At 41.3% G+C, this 22153-nt stretch overlaps 1 protein-coding gene across 1 annotated transcript in view; it reads left to right on the forward strand.

Annotated features, from left to right (window-relative positions):
• The first annotated feature begins 5918 nt into the window (after window positions 1-5918).
• Window positions 5919-22153, forward strand: part of LOC127575115 (amine sulfotransferase-like) — a 45667-nt gene continuing 29432 nt past the window's right edge. The window contains exon 1 of the mRNA XM_052024780.1: window positions 5919-6056. The gene's annotated coding sequence lies outside the window, so the exon portion shown is untranslated. The remainder of the gene's footprint in view (window positions 6057-22153) is intronic.

Here is a 22153-nt window from a genome sequence, read left to right on the forward strand (position 1 = left end):
CTCCTTTTTAATTTTTTTGGTTCTCCTTCTGCCAAATTAAACTCTCCTGAACATTGGTACTGGTATTGGTATTGGTTTATTATTGTCGCTTGTACCAAGGTACAGTGAAAAACTTGTCTTGCATACCGTTCATACAGATCAATTCATTACATAGTACATTGAGGTAGTACAGGGTAAAAACAATTAACAGAACACAGCGTATAGTGTCACAGCTGCAGGGAATGTCACAGCTACAGGGAAGTGCATTGCAGGTAGACAATAAGGTGCAATTGGTAATTAATCTCTCAGGAAACAATTGGTCTATCATAACTGCAGTTTACCTATAATAAGTGGCTTAGAGTTCTTTGATTCATGTATTTCGTCTTGCAACAATTGAAGATCACGTTTGCTAGATTAAAAAAAGACCAGTTTTGCATTTCCAGCCCCATCCTCTCAATTCCAATAGTTGGGACAAATATTTGTTTGTTTAACTTCAATTTTGGATGTTACCATTGTGTTCTTTATCCCTAGATTCTCACAGAGTTTAGATGTTTGTACTAGTTAGTGTGTAATCAAATACCAACTTACAGCAAGTAAGCTGATCCAGTATTATACATTATTTCCAGATATCTCTGTTACAAACCGAGGGAAGATTTTCTCACTGCACTTTGAGTACAAAATTGTAACCTATTAATATGGAATTAGTTGCAACTTTTATTCCACAAAAATTTTAGAAATGAATGCAATTGAAAACTATATTTCTCAGTTCATTGTGAACATCATCGCACATGTGAATAGTTGTTAAGCAGTTTTGTAATATATAAAATTTCTACCCAACTTGTTCCTTTAATTAATTCTGGGGCCTGTAGTTTCAGTTATCTTACTTTTACTTAATACCTTTATGAAATTAAAAATCTCAGCTGCAGATGAAATGTTGTGTTACACTTTAGCTCTTTGCATCATCCATGAAGAGGAATGAAATCAGAGCGGGGCAAGATTTTCTCAACAAACTTCAATGGTGCAGGTGCAGGTGCAGTTCCTTATACACTATACAACTCTAACTGTGGATAAAAATGGGGTAAAGATATCACCCTTGTCAGCATGTGCTAAACTGATGATGCAATAGTATATGTGCACTGTACTCTGGTTTTCAAAATGTGGTTCCATCGACATCAGTGGGGCTGAATTTCAGAAATGGAGTACAATACATAACAGCTACTACATTGCAGATTATCACATTTGCTCAAGGGCAAATTTCTACAATTGCAAATCTTCCTTAGAGTTGAGATAATCTAGAGATTTTGAGTCAATTGGTCCTGGCAGAGGGTGAATGGAGCATCAGCAAATCAATGACTGGTACTAATCATGGTGTTGATGATTCCATCCATCACTTTACCGATGACTTAGGTTAATACACAAGGAAGGCATGCCAGCTTCTTTACTTTCTTAGAAGTTTAAGGAGGTTCGGCATGTCACCAAACACTCTAACTTTTACAGATGTACTCTTGAAAGTGTCCTGACTGGTTACATTATGGTCTGGTACAGCAATTCGAATGCACTGGAATGCAAGAAGCTGTAGAAAGTAATGGACTCAGCTCAATACATCATTGGCACATCCCTCCCCATCATCGGTAGTATCAACATGAGGCACTGCCTCAAGAGGACAACATATATCATCAAAGATCCCCACCATTCAGGCTATGCCATCTTCTCACAGCTACCACTGGGCAGGAGGTACAGTAGACTGAATTCCCACACCACCAGGTTCACAAACAGCTTCCCTTCAACCATTCAGTTCTTGAACCAACCTGCACAACCCTAATCACTACCTCAGTATAGCAACACTATGACCACCTTGACCACTTTGCACTACAATGGAATTTGTTTTCTTTGTTCTAATTGTGTTCTTTCTCATGTAATTTTAGTATAATTTGTTTAATTTATGTTTTCCTTGAATATTTTATATATCTGATATTATGTGCCTGTGATGCTGCTGCAAGTAAGTTTTTCATTGCACCTACACATACGTGTACTTGTGCATATGACAATAAACTCAACTTTGACTTTGCTGGATTAGATTTGTTCTGACTTCTGTGGAGACAAGAAATTTAGTCAATTTCCAACCTTATCACTTTGAAGTCAGTGTGTTAGATTTATGGCTTATCTCAATCTTGCTTAGCAAACAAGACAACCTTTGTTGTGAAATCTTATTTTCAGTATGTGTGATTCTGATCTTCAGCATGATCTTCCACAGAGCCTCATGATCCATAGTTAATCATTTGACACAATAGTGTTAGAAGGTTAAGGAGAGTGCCAGGTCAAATCACTACAGATAATGGTGATATAAATGTCTACTGCTGTTGATGGTTCGTATGCCTCTTGAATACCCAAGTCTGAGCTGCTGGATAGGTTTGTTTTTGGCAGGTCGGTAGTATCAAGGACTTTTGGTCTCTGCATGGAGTGCATAGTATTCGTGCTATCATCGACAAGTGCATGTTGCCAGAAAGTCATTCTCAGTAATGGACAGAAAACCACACATTAAAACACAGATTTTGGAAAGGTAATGTTATAAAGGTTATTATATTTTCATTTTTGTGTAATGTGGAGTACCATGAGTGGTTCTCCCAATGACACCATATGACTGTAGGCAGCTGCCAGCTTTGCCCTGGCCTCTGCATTTCCTCCATATAATAGAGCTTGCAATGCTCCTGAGTATAGTAAGTATGCCTAATCTTGTTCCTCTTGTTCCTCATTTTCCTGTTAGTAGAAATAGTCTTTTATTGATTTCCCGCAATATTATTCCAAGTTTTCTCTTACTTGGCTGCAAGTTCTTTCATACTGTTTGCACTCACCATGTGACTGATGCTGCTTCTCCTGACTCTGCTGGAGATCTCATCCCCCACACTGACCACACACTGTTCTTTTTTCCTTGTCCTACCAAAATGGTAATCCTTTCCCATCACTGCAGTATCTTTCCCAAACCTATCTGTATTTCCTAGACACTCTCTTCCCTTGTTTTCCTTTACCAGTGTCTGACCCCACCTGGCCATCTGATCTCTGTATCCTTGGAAGCCCCATCCTCCAACTCCAGTTTCCATAACTCTAACTACTATTCCTTTTGCTCTCTTCTTTCTCTGCCTGACCAAAGCCCCAACTTCCTAATTCCCCACCTAGCAATTAGTTCCAATCTGTCTCTATGTGCTCTACCACACACCTTGCACCTGCTTCACCTTAAGTTTCTCATGTCAATATGGCTCTCACTGTGGTCTCAGTTCCCGACAGAATCAGGAAATATAGTGAGAGAAAATACCTAATTCCACACTGTGATCAGAACCTGTAGGTTATTAACAGTGCATATTGAAATGGCAACGGAAGGATGAGTCATAATGAATTTAAAACTTGCTTTGCAGGTAAGGAATTTTGTTTTTGAGACTTGAGCAGAGACGAGGAGCCAGAGTTTAAAATTTGTTTTGCAGGTACTAAAGGGAGGTAGGCTCTAGTGGAGTGGCACTTTGGAGTAGCTCTGTTTGACCTAAAAGTGCGATGTTTGAGGTCAAACTGTTGAGGCTTTGGTAGTGAGGCTTCAGCAAAGAAGCTGAGCAAAGCTAAGAGTCAAAGTAAGCACAGATAAGGTTTCTCAACCTTAATCTCTGTACACAGAGCATCAGGGTGGCACTTAGGGCAGTGATATGCTCGTCCTGCAGGGTTTGGGAGATCAGGGAGACTTCCAGTGTCACTGAAGACTACACCTCTAGGAAGTGTGTCCAGCTGCAGCTCCCAGCTGACCACATTAAGGAGCTGGAGCTGGACGCACTTAAGATAATCCGGGATGCTGAGAGCATCATAGACAAGAGTTTTAGTGAGGTGGTCACATCTAAATTGCAGGCTGCAGTTAGTTGGGTGACCACCAGGAAAGGTAGAAGGGGTAGACAAATAGTGCAGGATTCGCCTGTGGCCATTCTCCTTGAAAACATGTATACTGTTTTGGATACTGTCGGAGGGGGAGGGAAATGAGCATTCAGGAGAAAGCAAGAACAGCAGCCAGGTCTGTGGCACCAGGACTGGCTCTGAGGCTCAGCAGGGCTGACAGGACAATAGTGATAGAAGACTTGATAGTTAGGGGGGTAGACAGGAGATACTGTCGCCACAAAAGGGACTCCAGGTTGGTGTGTTGCCTCCCAGGTGCCAGGGTCGAGGATGTCTCTGAGCAGTTGCAGAACATTCTCAAGGGGGAGGATGAGCAGCCAGAAGTCATTGTGCATGCTGGCGCAATGACTTAGGTAGAAAAACGGGATGGGGTCCTGCAGAGTGAAAATAGGGAGATAGGAAAGAGGTTAGAAAGCAGGACCTTAAGGATAATAATCTCTGGATTATTCCCTGTGCCACGTGGAAGTGAGTGTAAGAATAGGAGTATATGGTAGATGAATGCATGGCTGAAGATTTGATGCAGAGGTTAGTATTTCAGATTTTTTGACCAATGGGATGTCTTATGGCACAGAGATGCCCTTTACAAGAGGAACTGGAGGGGGACCATTATCCTGGTGGGCAGATTTGCTAGTGCTACTGGGGAGGGTTTAAACTGGATTGGCAGGGGGGAGGGATCAAAATCAGAAGTGAGACAGATGGGAGGCTGGAAGGTCAATAGACAAGACAAGCAGCAGCATGGCGGGCAGCAAGGAAAGACAGTTGGATTAAATTGCAATTATTTCAAAGCAAGAGGCCTGACAGGTAAGGCAGGTGAACTCAGGGCATGAATAGTTACGTTGGACTAGGATATTGGAAGCATTACAGAAATATGGCTAAGGGAGGGACAGGACTGGCAGCTAAATGCTCTGGGGTACAGGTGCTTTAGGTGGGATAGAGGTGGAGGAAAGAGAGGAGGGGGAGTTGCATTTCTGATTAAGGAGAATGTCACGGTTGTAGTCAGAGATGAAATTACCGAAGGATCATCCAGTGAGGCTTTATGGGTGGAGCTGAGAAATAAGAAAGGGATGATCACATTGTTGGAATTGTACTATAGGCCCTCTAACAGTCAATGGGAATTAGAGGAATAAATATGTAGGGAAATTGCTGGGGGGGGGGTGGTGGTGCAAGAATAATGGGGTTGTCATAGTAAAGGATTTTAACTTTCCTAATATAGACTGGGACTGCCATAGTGCTTTTGGCCTGCTGGCCTTCATCAGTCAGGGCACTGATTATAGAAATTGGGATGTTATGTTGCGCAGTTGTACGAAATGTTGGTGAGGCTGTATTTGGAATATTATGCTCAGGATTGGTGACCCTGCTATTGGAAAGATGTCATTAAGCTGGAAAGAGTGCAGAGAAGATTTATGAGGATGTTGCCAGACTCCAAAATTTGCTCTGGTGGTAATTATTTGCTGGTGTCTAACAAAATAATTTAAAGAAAAATAGCAACCATATTTGGTGAAAGTATTCATATTACTCCAAGTCTTGTGGAATATCCGAGAAGGAGCAAAGCCAAATTGAATGAAGTGTCCATGGAAGAAGAAAGTTCACAGCAGCTGACCTGCAAGAGACAACAGCCAAACCATAAAACGACTATTTGCAGAAGAATATAAACAACTAATTTTAAAAATGATTTAGCACTTGGTTAATACTTCATCTAAATCTCTTATTCTTGTTGTTCTTTTTTGGAGCATTTCTGGTGGGTCACTGTTCCTTTCCAAGTATGTTGCCCAAAGCCAACAAGTAGACGGGCAGAGAATGGAGGGATGTAGCCCACGTCGACAGATAGGTTTAGTTTAAACTGACACTGGGGTCAGCACAGACGTTGTGGGTTGAATGACATGTTCCTGTGCTGTTCTATTCTATGTAAATAAAGATGAAAAGATCTGGGAGTAGAAACGAAGCAATGTTTCTGAATGCATAGAGGGTGAGGTGGGGAGGCGGAGATAAAGCTGACCAATAATCTCAGTGGTGGAACTGGAAACTGATATAATCGTCCTATTTTCACAACTCGTAGTCCATCTGGTGGAACAGGGGTTACTTCCGAACACCGGGCAGAAGTGATTTCGGAACCGAGGTGGATTTGCACTGCGGATATTAACCGTAGATCAGTGAGTACAATCGTATGCAATTGTATGCTTGCAAGAGTAAACTGCACCATTTAACTCGTTTAACTATTTACTATGGGAAATAAGTTACAAACAATCCAGTTGTTCTGACTTCTATACTGTTTGAACAAGTGTATTTTGCGACACTGTTGCCGAAGAGGCAATCCGCAATTTAATTTCAACATCACTTTGTAATATCATGAGAGATGGATAGGGGAGGAATTTATGTTTTAACTTTAACCGTGCACCAACTGATTAGAAGAAGTGTAACTCTTCGCTTTATGTGAACCAGTCTTTGTAATTCTTTAAAATGTCCCAATTTGCGTCCCACTGGAGGATTTATCTTCCTACCAGCAATAGCCGTGAACCCGGAAAAGGGCTCGCTCCCCGTAATTCATTCTCCAGCCCTGTCGGGGTATGCTAGTGATCCGACAGCTGATTCCATTTTCCTTCAAACCCCTCCCTTTCTGCAATATTTCAATTTCAAAATCTGATTCTACTATTCCCGTTTTGCAAACTCAATCCCCTGGCAATGTTATGATCTATGCTACGAAGGCAAATTGGTAAAATTTAGATTAATTACCGCTTGTCCCCACCTGGTCTGGTCATCTGAATCAGAGCACAACACCACTGATCCGCGAATCAACAGACAACTGCAGGTGCTGGAAATCCTCAGCAGGTCAAACTGTCTGTGGCGACAAAAAGAGCCAACCATTCAGTTCTGACCTGAAACATTGGGTCTGTTTCTGACCCACAGTTGCGCCCTGACCTGCTGATTGTTTCTGGTGTGGTTTGCTTTCACCTTTATTGCTCCGAGTGTAGGATTCGGTCTTAAAGAAGGCTGTACCTAACCTTTCTCACCTGGTTCTTTTTTCTAAGTTCAATGATCTGTCAATCTAGAGGTTTGTGGGCGCGGCTACACGTTCTTTCCTGACAAAAAAAAACATTTTTTTCCTGCACGGCAGGCAAAATGATGGAGAAGGTCATCAGTTGCATTTCAATATCTTTCCCGCTCTTGCCCTGGTTGCATTCGCCTGGTGAGCCTTCGGATATCTGGGGCAACAATTATTTATTTGTGCTCGGGAACTGATCTGGCGCTATGGAGAGAGAGATTCGTATTGTCTATTTTTAACTAATATATACAAGAAAGCATTTTGTTGCTTCTGTCATCTTGCCTTTACTTCTGCAGCCGTCTGCATGATTAAATATCTAAAATTGTACTAAAGAATGGTTTGCTACCCGTACGTAAAGAATTTACATTCAACTGCAATGAGCTTCTAAGGCTTCTATGCGCACTGACCCTTGTGTAATTGTTTATTCCAAACAATTTAATTCACCTCCTCAATGAATCGTAATAGTTTCCTTACATATAATAGCCGGCAAAATAGATTGCGAAATTTTCTGTCAGGAAGTACAGTGAAAATGCAACCTGAGGCCTGAGTATTGTTTATCTGAGTTTAATCTTACAATGATAACAGGGGCAATTTAAATTCAAGAAACTATATCAGGAATTTAAAAACAAAATGCTGATTGTGAAATTGCAGGATCATTGCTAAAAACAATCATGTAGTTCACTAATGCCCTTCAGTTAAGGAACTGCCATCCCTGCGTGATCTGGCTTGTAACATGAGTCTATATCCACTTCTTGACTCTTAAATGCCCCCTCACTTCAGGAGTGATTAAAAATGGATAAACTGAACTTTTTTTGAAAGCCGAAGTGTAGAGTCTAAGCTTTTCCTTTGGGGTAGTTAAACAATAAATGTAGGACTTGAATTTTAAGTTTCAATGTAATTTTTTTTTAAAAAAAGGGAGAAGCATACCCAGGCCTATCTGGAAAATATTTTCACCAACAAAATAAATGTCAAGCACACAGAATTTACATTTTCATTCATTTGGTTCAAGAGTGCCTTGTATAGCTTTAAAAAGGTACTCGTATAGCTACTGACCAAATCCATCTGTTTGTGAGATGTACTAGTGGGTGGTTTAAAAAAAACAGAAGTGCTGATGGTGACATGAAAGAACAAAAGACATTTGTGATTATATGAAAGAAAATGAAAACTTTGTCAAAAATTTAGGGTATAGATCAAAAACAAATGCATCCCTTGCATGGATTTTTTTTAATGAACAAAATATCATATTTTCGCCAAACACTAATGAAGACTGAAGAAACACCTCCAAATTGAACCAAAAGTAAAATTCAACCCCTAATTCTTTTGCTGTAAGAGTCAGAGCATAAATTCTGAGATATTCCACATGATTGTTTTGATTCATGTGAAGAGCATTAATGAACCATTTCTGCATTACTCAGCTGAGACCTGACATTGAGGTTTGGTATAATGTCTATGTAATACTTGCTTCTGTACTCTGCCTTTATTGTAGAAAGCCAAGTATCCATTTTTTTTTTGTTAACAGCCTCTTTGGTTTGTCGTGCCGTCTTCTCAGTTTTGTGCATGTACGTCACGTGGCTCTCTATTCCTGAGCCTGTTTTTGTAATTCTGACATTTATAAACAGATTGTATCCATGATAGCTCTGAGTAGAATTGGCTGGGTCAAATTAAAATTCTTGTTTAGGATTGCAGTACAGTGCTGATGAGTACTGTCTGTCTGCTGATAAGTTGTCACCTATGGTCTTGTCTGCCCTGTCAAATGTACACAACGATACCATAACACTACAAGTATAAGTAATGAAGTTCACTGGGCCTTGGTAAATATTCTAAAACCAATGCCAATTCTCATTATTGTTTTGTGGAATCTTGTATTGCAAAGACATACAGGTAGGTTAATTTGGGTTTAAAATGGGCCGACGTGAACTCATTGGGCCAGAAGGGCCTGTTACCACGCTGTAAACAAACTGAATATAAAGTAAAATAAGATCTGCATTTTTAAAAAATATTTTGTGGTGTACATTTCATACTACTACTTTGAGCTATGGTTTCCAATAATCCTGCACCTTGAGCATATTTAAACCACAGTAAGCCAAATCAAACTGACTGGCAGCCAAGGGTTTAAGGAATCTTCATCTGTTAGTCTTTCACAGCTTGGCTCATTTTAGACTTGCTTCGATATTTGACCAAAGTCTCACATGGACCTGGAATTTGAATATTGGCACATCCTTTTTCCAAAAATATACTTTATTCATAAAATATACAATAATACATTTAGGAAATGTAATTATTTTCACTCATTGTGCCAATCGATACAAAACATTCATTTATAAACTGTTACCATCGCTAATGTTTCGTGCCCAAACATTGCATTGTTTAAGAGGCTGTTACGCAGGTCTGGCCCTCAGTGTTCAGACTTAAGACTGTGGTCTTTAACATAAGAGCATAAGAAATAGGAGCAGGAGTAGGCCATCTGGCCCATCAAGCCTGCTCTGCCATTCAATAAAATCATGGCTGATCTGGCCGTGGACTCGGCTCCACCTACTTGCCTTTTCCCTATAACCCTTAATTCCCCTACTGTGCAAAAATCCATCTAACTGTGTCTTAAATATATTTAATGAGGTAGTCTCTACTGCTTCCCTAGGCAGAGAATTTCACAGATTCACTGCTTTCTGGGAAAAGCAGTTCCTCCTCATCTCCGTCCTAAATCTATTCCCCCGAAACTTGAGGCTATATCCTCTAGTTCTAGTCTCGCCTACCAGTGGAAACAACATTCCTGCCTCTATCTTATTTATCCCTTTCATAATTTTATATGTTTCTATAAGATACCCTCTCATTCTTCTGGATATAGTCCCAGGCGACTTAATCTTTCCTCATAGGCTAAGCCCCTCATCTCCAGAATCAATCCAGTGAACCTCCTCTGCACCACCTCCAAAGTCAGTATATCTTTTCTCAAGTAAGGAGACCAGAACTGCATGCAGTACTCCAGGTAGGCCCTCACCTGTTCCCTGTACAGTTGCAGCATGATCTCTGTGCTCTTAAATTCAGTCTCCCTAGCAATGAAGGCCAACATTTGCCACCTTGATAACCTGTTGCACCGGTAAACCAACCTTTTGCAATTCATGCAAAAGCACTCCCCAAGTCCCTGTGCACAATGGAATGCTGCAGTCATGCTGGTCCTCAAAGAACTCCAGTAAGTTTGTCAAATGGGACCGACCCCTCCTGAATCCATGCTGTGTCTGCCTGATAGAACCACTTCTATCCAGATGTCTTGCTATTTCTTCCTTAATGAGAGTTTCGAGCATTTTGCCTACAGACGTGAAGCTAACTGGCCTATAGTTATCTGCCTTTTGCATACATCCTTTTTTTTAAACAGTAACATAAACATTCACTGTCTTTCAATCCGCTGGACCTGCCCAGAGAATTTTGATAAATTATCACAAATTCCTCTGCTATAACTTCTGCCATTTCTTTCAGTACCCTGGGATGCACTCCATCAGGACCAGGGGACTTGTCTATTTTTAGGCCCACTGGTTTGCTCAGCACTACCTCTATAGTGACAGCAATTGTATCGAGGTGCTCACCTCCCATCACATCCATAAGATCTCTCTTTGGCATATTAGCCTTTCCCATGGAGTCTTTGCAATGGCTGCACCAAGTTTCAGTGCATCCTTCAGCATTTTCTCCTTTACCTTGAAATGTGTCACTCTGCAGCATTCGCATGTGGACATCTCCTAGCACTGGAAGACCGAGAAGTTTCAGGCAGACCAAAGTGTATTTTTAACCAGTTAATCTTTCAGCAACATCAATGTTTGTCTCAGTGTTTCCCTGGAAGCAGAGCACAGATTTCCTGTTTTAACAGCTGCTTAGGACAAACCTCGACTAAGGCTTTTCTATACTTTCTTGCCTGACTTTGACTGTTAAAGCAAAACGGCATAAATTTAGGGCTTGAACCCATAGCTCACAAGGAGGTGGATGACCATCTCAGCAGCACCACAGCCACCTCAAGGGCATCATGCAGTAAGATTGAGACTCCAGCTGTGCCTTAAAGATTTGACTCTCCACTATCAAGCAAGGTCTTATTCTTGTTTTAAGGTTCTGGCAATAAAGAATTCTGCAAATGAATATGACAGTCTGCTCAGCGCAATGCTGTCTTAACTATCAATATTAACTATCTTCTCTTGCTGGGCCTGACTGACAAATAGATTATGGCCTCACCCTGAGCCAGGTGGACTCTGAGAGCACCTTGGTGTCCTGATAACCAGATTCTTGCTCTCCATTGAGAGGGATTGCTGCTCCCACATTCCTAACTTTTGTTTTAGCTTGGCTGTTTGCACCAGCCAATTCTTGCCGCACACCCCAGCTTCTCTGAACCAGATTCCCATAATCTTCAGCAACGCACAAGGTTCTAGAGGAACTCAGTGGGTCAGGCAGCATCTATGGAGGGAAATGGATTGTCGATGTTTCAGGTTGAGACCCTTCATCTGGACCGAAAAATTAGAGGGGAGATAGCTAGCATGAAATGGTGGAGAGAGGGGTGGTGCAAGAACTGATAGGTGATAGTGGATCCAGGTTGGTGGGGAGGGGGTGATAGGCAGATGAGAGAAGGAGGAGAGTAGGAACGATATCAGAAGCTGGGAGGTGATAGAAAGAAACACAAATTGAAAGGTGTCAGGGCACTTTTGTAAGGGGGGAGGGGATAAAATAACAGAGACAAAAGCAGAATTAAGATGGTAACCAATCAGGAAAAAACTGTTTCCCTACAAGAAAAATCTTGGGTTGATTTGATTTGATAGCTTCTAAGACTTATGAAGTGGTTTTGTAATGTAGATGGAAAGATGCTTCCACTTGTGGAAAAGGTTAAATGAGCAGCAATTGATATAATATGGTTGTTAATAATGAATTGTAGAATTTGGGAGAAACTTTCTTTGGAGAGTGTGTGGAATGTGACATTTACTACCACAGGGAAGCAACTAGTTTAGAGTGCCACTTAAGCAATTGCTAATAAAGCAGAACAGATTAGAAAATATTTCTGGCTTTGGTAGACAATTGAGAGAAAGCTCTTGTGAACCTGTTTATCAAGTTAAGTATCATTTGATCGGCATCAAATGCCATGTGATTTAAAATCTTAAACATTAAGCTAGAGTTGGCGGTGCTGCCTTGGATGTTGCATAGTTCATGAGCCTGTTTGTAATCTGAAACTGGTAAACACCTTTTTCAAGTGAGGCTAAGCTGATAGCTCTAATAAGGACTCTAATCAATTTTTTAAATAATTTTTTGCAGTATGGGCTTTGTTGGCAAAACCATTGTTTATTGTCCTTTCACAATTGTTCTTGAATGATTGTAAGGCATTGCTTGAACCACAATGTGGTGAAGATATTTAAGCAATGTTGCTGGGTAGAGTGGTCCAGAATTTAAACCCAATAATGAAGAAATGAAAATGTATTTCCAAATGAGGGTGGTATGTTACAAGGAGGCCAATTAGGATTGATGGCATTCCCATCACTCTGCTGCATTTAACCATCTAGGTGAAAGAGGACTGGCATTCAAATGTTGTAACTGACTAGTGTAGCAGTTAGCATAACGCTATTAGCACTAGTGACCTGGGTTCAATTCCGGCCGCAAAATGTTGTAACTGACTAGTGTAGCAGTTAGCATAACGCTATTACAGCACCAGTGACCTGGGTTCAATTCCGGCCGCTGTCTGTAAGGAGTTTGTACAGTCTCCCTGTGTCTGCATGGGTTTGCTCTGGTTTCCTCTCACGTTCCAAAGACAGTACAGGTCAGGAAGTTGTGGGCATGCTATATTGGCACCAGAAGTGTGATGATATTTGCAGGCTGCGCCCAGAACACTCTATGCGAAAAGATATAAGCTATCTTAAGAAATATACATTATCTCAACTGAGTCACACCGAAGCTGTAACTGGGAGATATAGAAGGTCTTTATTTTCCACAGCAGATCTGCAGAGAATCTTAAAAACCTCTGTTCACACAATGTTTTATATTTTTTTAAACACAAAGACAAGAATCGAGTTACTACAGTTTCAATGGCTATAATTACCTACTTAACTTTAACATTTTGAATGGTCACTTTGCAGAATTACATCTTTACTATGGTAGCACATCCTAACTAGCAGGACCACTTTGAATATTCAATTCTAATAGCTGGTCTGAAAGCCTCTGAGCACAAAACTCCAGACACCCAAAGTATACCTCTTTTGTTACAGTGTAGAGGGATGGACCCTGAATATGCAACTAGCCAGAATATTAAGTGACAAAACAGAACTGTCATGAACTGTGCAGTCTTGTGGTGGCAGGGATACACCTTTAACGATGAGTTAATATAGGAGATAGCAACTTAATGCCTTCCCTGATCTCGTCTTGAAGTTTTCAATGAGAACCAGTTAACGTGAACATTCATCTATTGTGTTTGCCTGCATAGTTTCAATAGGACAGAATCAGAATGTCCCACACCCAATGATTAGTTTCGATAGCCTTAACGTATCAATTGAAGTTAAGTTATGAACAGGTTTCATTTCCTGAAGATTGGTCCTGCAGTTTTTCATGTCCTCATTTTAATTAATATCTGCTATTCATAATTTCATAACTCCAGAATAATCCCTAACTGGGGGTGCGCTCAGAGTTTGGTGATTTGAGCCATGCATTATATACAGTAGATGGCACACTTGGCAACCTCTTCACAGTGGAGATGTGAGTGGATGTTTACAGTGGTGAATAGGATACCATTCAAGCAAGTTGCTTTGTCCTGGTTAGTGCCAACCTTCTAATATGTTGTTAGAGTTAAGAAATAGAAATGTGAGTTACCTATTTGGCTACTTGTTCAAACAAGTGCAAAGTATTCCATCACAGTTCTGATCCGTGGCTTAATGATGGAAGAAGGTCCACCCAGCCAGGATGGTGGATGATTTGGTGATGGCAATGTCAAGGTTAAGTGATCAACACTAAGACAAAGGAGTAACTGATTGGACTAACAGCAGAATTCTGGGATATTGTTCCAGAAATGAATTCAAATCACACCATGGCAACTAGGGAACTTGAAATGTATTTAATTACTTAAGTTTGAGTTTTTTAAAATAGCCAGACGCTAATTGTATTTATGAAACTAATGGACCATCATTTAAAATACATTACTGATGTCCTTCAGCTGTCATCCTTGCCTTCAATTTGCTTGACTCTTAACTATCTCCTCGGTTCAGAGACAATTATGATTGGCAATGGTAGAATTTTATTGCCCAATCTTATGAATTTTTAAAAATCCTGGTACTTGCCAGTTCTCAAACCAGGCCTGAATTTGTCCAGAATTTCCTGCATGTGATTGCCAACATTGTGGAACACTGATTCTTCCAAAGAGAAGTAGATGGTAAAATAAAAGGTGTTTCATTGTCATATTTGACCTGGGGCCTTGAAACTTTGTGGGAACATTCAATGTTCAGGACACCAAAAAGCTATTCCCTCCTAAAGTGTGGACAGCATCTGGGACCTCTTTGTTTGTCCTGTGATGTGTCCTGGGATTGTGAAGAAGGAATCAGGGAAAACTGATTGTAAGTTTGATTTTGTGTTGTTCTTGTGGGACAGTTCCTCAGTTTGGGTCAAGACAAGGTTATTGTAGAGGATAGGTGCATGTCTTGCTGTGTCAGAATCTGTGGCTGAGAGTTTTAACGTAGTGTTTGATTTAACTTTAATGACTTGCTAGGGCACTTAAAAGAGTCATGCACAAATGAGCCTGTAGGCCAGAGAGTGCAAGGATAGGAGCTCCAAGTATGGCCTCCTCTACAATGGTAAGACCCAAACACAGACTAGGTTTCGCAGAAAACGTGCGCTCTGTCTTTAACTGCGACCTATATCTTCCCATTGCCAGTCACTTCAACTCCCCCTCCCACTCCATCACTGATATGTCAATCCTCGGCCTCTCTCCACTGCCAGGAGAATTCCAAGCGCAAACTGAAGGAACAGCACCTCATTTTCTGTCTTGGAACCTTGCAGCCTAATGGCATGAACATTACATTCTCCCACTTTAGGTAATCCCCACCCCCCCCCTCCCCCACAAAACACCACCCCCCCCCACCATCTCAACACGATGCTTCTTCTCTTCTTCCCTTTCCTAGCCCTTTTTATCCCTGTCTCTCTTCCTTACCTTTTACCCATCACCCAGTGGATCTGCTCTCCACTCCCCTTGCATCTACATATCACCTCCCTGTGCCCCACCCCGCCTCCCCCTCTTTTTGTCCACCTATCACTGTTCTGCTTTTCCTTCCTATATATTGGGCTTCCCCTTTTCCTATCTTCAGTCCCTGAAGAAGGGTCCTGACCTGAAACATTGACCGCCTGCTTTTCTCCACAGATGCTGCCTGGCCTGCTGAGTTCCTCCAGCATCATCATGTTTTTCATCTAGATTCCAGCATCTGCAGTCCTTTGTTTCTTAAGGATAGGAGCTCTCCTTCTCTGAAGATGAGCTCTCCTTCCCTAACATGAAAGACAGTGGTGGTGCAATTACATTGACCCTTGCTTGAGAGGATATTTTGCATTATGGGCTTTCTTACAAAATGCACAACAAAGCCAAATGCTAGACAATGTAGGCTCAAGAGATACAGCATTTGTGGCATTGCACAATCATGTTACTGTGAGTTACTACAATGTTTTCTGTACAATGATTCCAGTTAAACCCATATAGAATGGAACCAAATAATCATAGTGTTTCTAATTAATATCCTAGCATTTGTGCAGCTACAGTCTAACTTACAAAATGGTGTTCCCACACATTGGGGAAAATTCTGGGTGTTGTATTTAAACTTAGGAACATTTTATAAGCAATATTCATAAACCATTCCTACACTTTCTGTCAATAAGCCTAAAGTGTAGCATGTGTCACAAATTGTATGAAGATCTGAAGTTGTGTTTGAAAAGAATTCACCTGTTTGTTAAGGAGAAGAAAATTGGGCTTGAATGCATGCACTAATGTGTGTATTTTTTTCTCTGCAATTTCCAGGTTAATTCACTACACGCTACAGTTACATTGAGTTAGCACAGAGTACATTGAGGTAGTACAGGTAAAAACAATAACACTACAGAGTAAAGTGTCACAGCTACAGAGAAAGTGCAGTGCAATAAGGTGCGAGGTCACAACAAGGTAGATCGTGAGGTCAGAGTCCATCTCATCGTATAAGGGAACTGTTCAATAGTCTTATGACAGTGGGGTAGAAGCTGTCCTTAAGCCTGGTGGTATGTGCCCTCAGGCTCCTGTATCTCCCTGATGGAAGAGGAGAGAAGAGAGAATGACCCTGGTGGGTGGGGTCTTTGATTATGCTCGCTGCTTCGCCAAGGCAGCGAGAGGTAAAGAGAGTCCAAGGAGGAGAGGCTGGTGTCTGTGATGTGCTGGGCTGTGTGCACAACTCCTGCAGTTTCTTGTGGTCCTAGGCAGAGCAGTTGCCATACCAAGCCATGATGCATCCAGATAGGATGCTTTCTATCGTGCATCGATATAAATTGGTGAGTGTCAAAGGGGACATACTGAATTTCTTTAGCCTCCTGAGGAAGTAGAGGCGTTGGTGAGCTTTCTTGGCTGTGGCATCTATGTGATTTGACCAGGACAGGCTGTTGGTGATGTTCACTCCCAGGAACTTGAAGCTCTCAACCCTCTCAACCTCAGCACCATTGATGTAGACAGGTGCATGTACACCACCCCCTTCCCTGAAGACAATGACCAGCTCTTTTGTTTTGTTGATATTGAGGGAAAGGTTGTTGTCATTACACCATTCTACTAAGCTCTCTATGTCTTTCCTATACCCTGACTCATCGTCCTTTGAGATAAGGAGCTGGTGCAGGAAGGAGGGCTTCCGATTATGGATCATTGGGCTCTCTTCCAGGGCAGGTGGGACCTGTACAAACAAGACGGTTTGCATCTGAACTGGAGGGGCACCAATATCCTCACCAGGAGGTTTGCTAGTGCTATTCGGGAATGGAAGGGGAATGGGAACCACATCAGCAGGGCAACAGGCGGTAGGGTTGAGGGCAAGAAAGATGATATGACAAGTAAGACAGAAAGGAAGGACAGCAAGGAACAGGCTAATAAACACGGTGGGACTGATGGGCTGAAATGTGTTTATTTCATGCTGTGGGTAAGGAGGATGAATTTAGAGCCTGGATCAGTACATGGGATTATGATGTTGTTGCCATTACAAAGACCTGGTTGCATGAGGGACAGGACTGGCAGCTCAATGTTCCTGGGGTTTGTTGTTTTAGACATGATAGGGGGGGTTAAGGAGAAGGAGAGGTTGCACTACTACTGGAGGGCTCATCCACAAAGGCAATTTGGTGGCACTCAGAAAAGAGAGAGGTGCAATTACGCTGATGCGATTATACTATATGCTCCCAATAGCCACCGAGAGTTGGAGGAACAGATATGTAGGCAGATTATGGAAAGGTGCAGAAACAATGGGGTTGTCATAGTAGGGGACTTTAACACCCCCAGTATTGATTGAAGCTTCCCTAATACAAGAAGCTTAGATGGGGTGGAATTTCTTCAGTGCATCCAAGCAGGGTTCTTGAAACAGTATGTGGATAGTCCAACTGGAGGAGAGACCATCCTGGACCCAGCTTTGGAAAGGAGCTAGGCCAGGTGACAGACCTGATAGTGGGTGAATATTTTGGGAACGATGACCACAACTCATTATGTGTTAAGATAGTTATGAGTAAGGATAAAATTGGATCTTGCAGGAAGGTACTAAATTGGAGGGGGGGGGGGGGGGGGGGGGGATGGAGGGAAAGTCATGACAGGATAAGACAGGAGCTAAGGGGCATTGATTGGGAGCAGCTGTTCTCAGACAAGTCCACGTCTGATGTTTGGGAGTTGTTTAAAGACCAGCTGAGCAGAGACAAGGATGGTAAAGGGAACCTTGGATGACCCAAGAGGTCCTAAGTTTAGTCAGGAAGGAAAAAGAAGCATAAGTAAGTTTAGGAAGCTAAAAATCAAACTGGGCCCTTGTGGAATATAAAGATAGCAGGGAAGTACTCACACAGGCAATTAGGAAGGCCAGAAGGGGTCATGAAATGTCCTTGATGAGCAGGGTCAAGGATAATCCCAAGGAATTTTATACTTGCATTAAGAAAAACTTGATGGTCCACTCAAGGATAAGAGAGGAAATTTGTGCTTGGAGTCAGAGGAAGTGGCTGAGGTACTAAATGAGTACTTTGCATCGGTATTTACCGAGGAGAAGATATTGGAGGATGGTGAAAACAGTGGGGCATGCTAATGTACTGGGACATTTTTGAGAGTGAGGAGGAGGTAGTGCTGGGTCTTCTGAAAAGTGCTGAAGTTGATAAGTCCCCAGGGCCTGATGGCATATATCCCCTAATATAGAAAGAAACAAGTGAGGAGATTGCTGGGGCTTTGACAAGGACCTTTGTGTCCTCACTAGCAACATGCAAGGTCCCGAAGGAATGGAGAGTAGCAAATATTGTTCCTTTGTTCAAGAAGGGAAATGGAGATAATCTGGCTAATTATAGGCCAGGGAACCTCACTTCAGTGGTAAGGAAGCTATTGGAGATGCTTAGAGATAGGATTTATACATATCTGGAAAGGCATGGCCTGCTCAGGGACAGTCAGCATGGCTTTGTGTTGGGCAGGTCATGCCTTACAAACTTGATCGAGTTTTTTGAGAAGGTGACAAAGGAGCTTGATGAAGGCAAAGCAGTGGACGTTACCTACATGGACTTCAGTAAGGCATTTGATAAGGTCCCTCATGGTAGTTTGATTCAGAACATAAAGATGCATAGGATCCAGGGTGAATTGCAAGTTTGGATTCAGAACGGGCTTGCCATAGAAGACGGGTTGGAAGACTGTTATTCTAGCTGGAGATCTAGAACTGTTTGTCCACCTTGGCTTAGCTGAAACCAGATTACATGCTAATTTATTTATTTTTCTTTTGCAGTAATTTTCAACTGTATTATTTCTTCACTTAACATTGCTTGAGTTTATTTTATCTTTTGCCTTGGATGATCATTTAAGTGACATTGAAAAGATCAAATTTACATACTAACATATGAATCGGGAGCAGGAGTTTAAAAAAAACACATGGCCCCTTGAAACTGATCTGCTACATAATAAGTTCATGCCTGATTTCATTGTAAGCTCATTTCTATATTCCTGTCTACCCTCTGTAACCTCTCACTTAAAAAGAATCTATCTATATCTGCCTTTTAAAACAAAAAGACTCTGTTTCCACCACCTTTTGAAAAAGAGTCCCAAAGACACATGAACTAAAAGAAAAAAAGTCACCTCATCCCTGTCTTGTACAAAAAGTGCTGGAGGAGCTCGGCAGGTCAGGCAGCATCTATGAAGGGAAATAAACAGTCAACGTTTCGGGCTGAGACCCTTCATCAGGACTGGAAAGGAAGAGGGCAGAAGCCGGAATACAAAGATGGGCCCTTCTCCCACTTTCATATTCTGGCTTCTGTATGTCCACTGGATAGAAGCCTAGCCTGTCCATCCTTTCCTCTGAAGACAAGCTGCCCATTTCCAGATATTTGTTAAGTAACCTTCTCTGAACTCCTAATGCATTAATTTCCTTAAGTAGGGAGACCACACTGTACTTGGTGTACAGTACATTGATCTCACCAATGCCCTATGTAACTGAGAACAACTTTCCCTCCTTCTGTACTCAATTCCCTTCACAATAAGCAATAACTTACTGTTATCCTTCCTAATTACTTGTTTCACTTGAATGACTAGCTTTCTGTATCTCAGAGCTCTGCAATCTCCCACCAGGCAGATAATACGGTTTTCCGTTTTTGTTGCCAAAATGGAGAACTTCACATTTTCCCACATTATACTCCGTTTCCCAGATCTTTCCCCAATTTGCACACCTTTGCAGCCTTATTATATCCTCTTCACAACTTGTTTTCCTATTTATCTTTTGTGTCATCAACAAGTTTAACAACTGTACCACCAGTCCCTTCATTCAATTTATTTATATATGAATCATAAAAAGTTCCCAGCACCAATTCCTGCAACAAATCACTTGTCACATCTTACCGATCAAAAAAAGACTCATTTACATCTACTCTGTTTCCTCTTAGCCAGCCAGTCTATGCCAATATGATACCTTCACCATGAACTTTCATTTTCTGCAACCTTGTCAAATGCTGTCTGGAAATGAATGGTATACTTAATGGTTTCCTCTTTATCTTTACTTTAGCACATATTACTACTTCAAGTTTTAGTTAGACTTTCTCAATGTGATCTATGTCTTTCTCAATGAATATTTCTAGGATGTGATTTGTGTATGTTAATGTTCTTCTGTATGCATTTGTTTGTGGGTTACACCAGGCAACCTAGTGTAAGCACTATCATATTTAAGTCTCCAAATTAAATCATTAAGAAAGCTGTACTAAAGTACAAAATTTCTGGTTACTCAATCACCACAAAATATCTTCCATTAACCCAAGCTTGAAAAAAAATCATAGTTTGGAAGACTTGGCATTTAGGAATCTACACACATGGTTAACCAGCTAAACCTTGCCAGAGCTGCCACCCAGTTATTTGAATGGTTGAAGCTACTCTGTTGCATTATTTCCTTGGTAGGTTATTTGGAGTTGAGTGAGGGGGAAAAAAAGTTCAGGTTGTAGTAACCAGTCTAATAGTTTGGATTGGATGTCATAACCACAACCAAAATCAGATGCTTCTAAGGATAGTTCTTGAAAGATTAGTTAGTTTGGGGAAAATAGGTGAACACCACGATCAATTGTTTCAACTCTTTTCAGCTTAAGGGAGTTCAGTTCTTTAATCCATTATTGTGCTGAAGGAATTTCATATAGTTGAATTTAGCTTTTCTCACCGGTTGTTCTAGTTCACTCTGTATTTGACAGTCTCTCTTGCACACATCAGAGCTTTATTTTTTTGTCTCTTGGGTGGTTTCTTGTATTTGTCTCTTGCAGTGTGGGATTTGGTAAGCTTCCATTGCAGGGGTACAGTCAGCTTTGCCTTATATTTACTATACATTTCCATACATACACAGATTTTATGATGGGAAAATATTTCCTGATATGAACAGTCAAGTAAAAGCTGGCATACTTTAATAAGATAAACATGACAGTAAATGGTGTGATTTCTCTCATTTCTGCCCTAGTACTGAGTGCTGGAAGTGCCAGGATTTGAGGATGTTTTCACCAATGTATGTTGGTTGCCTTTCATGAGTTTTGGGGGTTCTTCCTTTAGACCTTGAATCAATCTGTTTTACTGCAACTGAGCTGAGTTTCATTGATTTAGTCTTTTGAAGTTGTACCAATTGCATTGTGGTATGGCAAGGTGACCACTATTGGTAGTTTCAGTTGTTCATCGGAAACCATCCAGTCACGAGGATGGAAGACACTTTTGCTCTAAACAGCAATTCAGAAAGAAAGTAGTAATACATTTCCCTCTCAGTTGTAGGTGCCAAGAAACAAAGTTAATTAAATTTGCTGACTCTAGGGAGAAGTTGGCCAGGCTAGGTCTTTATTCCTTGGCATGTAGGAGAATGAGGGGTGGCCTTGTAGAAGAGTTTAAAATTATGAGAGGCATAGATAAGGTGGATGGTAACAGTCTTTTCCCCAGAGTAGGGGAGTCCAAAACTAAATGGCATAGGCTTAGGATGAGAAGGGAAAAATTTTAAAGGGTCCTGAGGGGCAACTTTTTCATGCAGAGTGTGGTGAGTATATGGAACGAGCTGCCAGAGGAAGTTGTTGAGGCAGGTACATTAGCACTTGGTTAGGTTCATGAAGGGGTGGGGCTTAGAGGGATATGGACCAAATGCAGGAAATTGGGATGAGCTGAGTGGGCACCATGTTTGGCATGGACACATTGGGCCAAAGGGCCTGTATCCATGCTGTATTACTCTGTGACTAGTCCTGGCAAGGAACAAAACATTTCGAAGAATTTGGTTAAACTAGCTGGGAGGCTCCACCTCCAAAAGTAGAGGACTATTATTTAACAGCTGAAGTCAATACCTGGATGAAACAGTTGCAGACCTTGTCAAAGATTAGAGATGGACAGGCATGGTGCAATAGAAGCTTGGGAATGATGTTGTGTGATCACAGATTTTGTGGATTCCAAATTTAGCACACGAGGCTACTCAGTATGGAGAAACTGAATTTTAAGTAGGCATTTGATGTTACCCAAGTAATGGATGTGGCAGTCAAGAAAGCTCGGAATCTACAATATTA

This window comes from Pristis pectinata, chromosome 10 (assembly GCF_009764475.1).
Source record: "Pristis pectinata isolate sPriPec2 chromosome 10, sPriPec2.1.pri, whole genome shotgun sequence".
NCBI classification, from domain to species: domain Eukaryota; kingdom Metazoa; phylum Chordata; class Chondrichthyes; order Rhinopristiformes; family Pristidae; genus Pristis; species Pristis pectinata.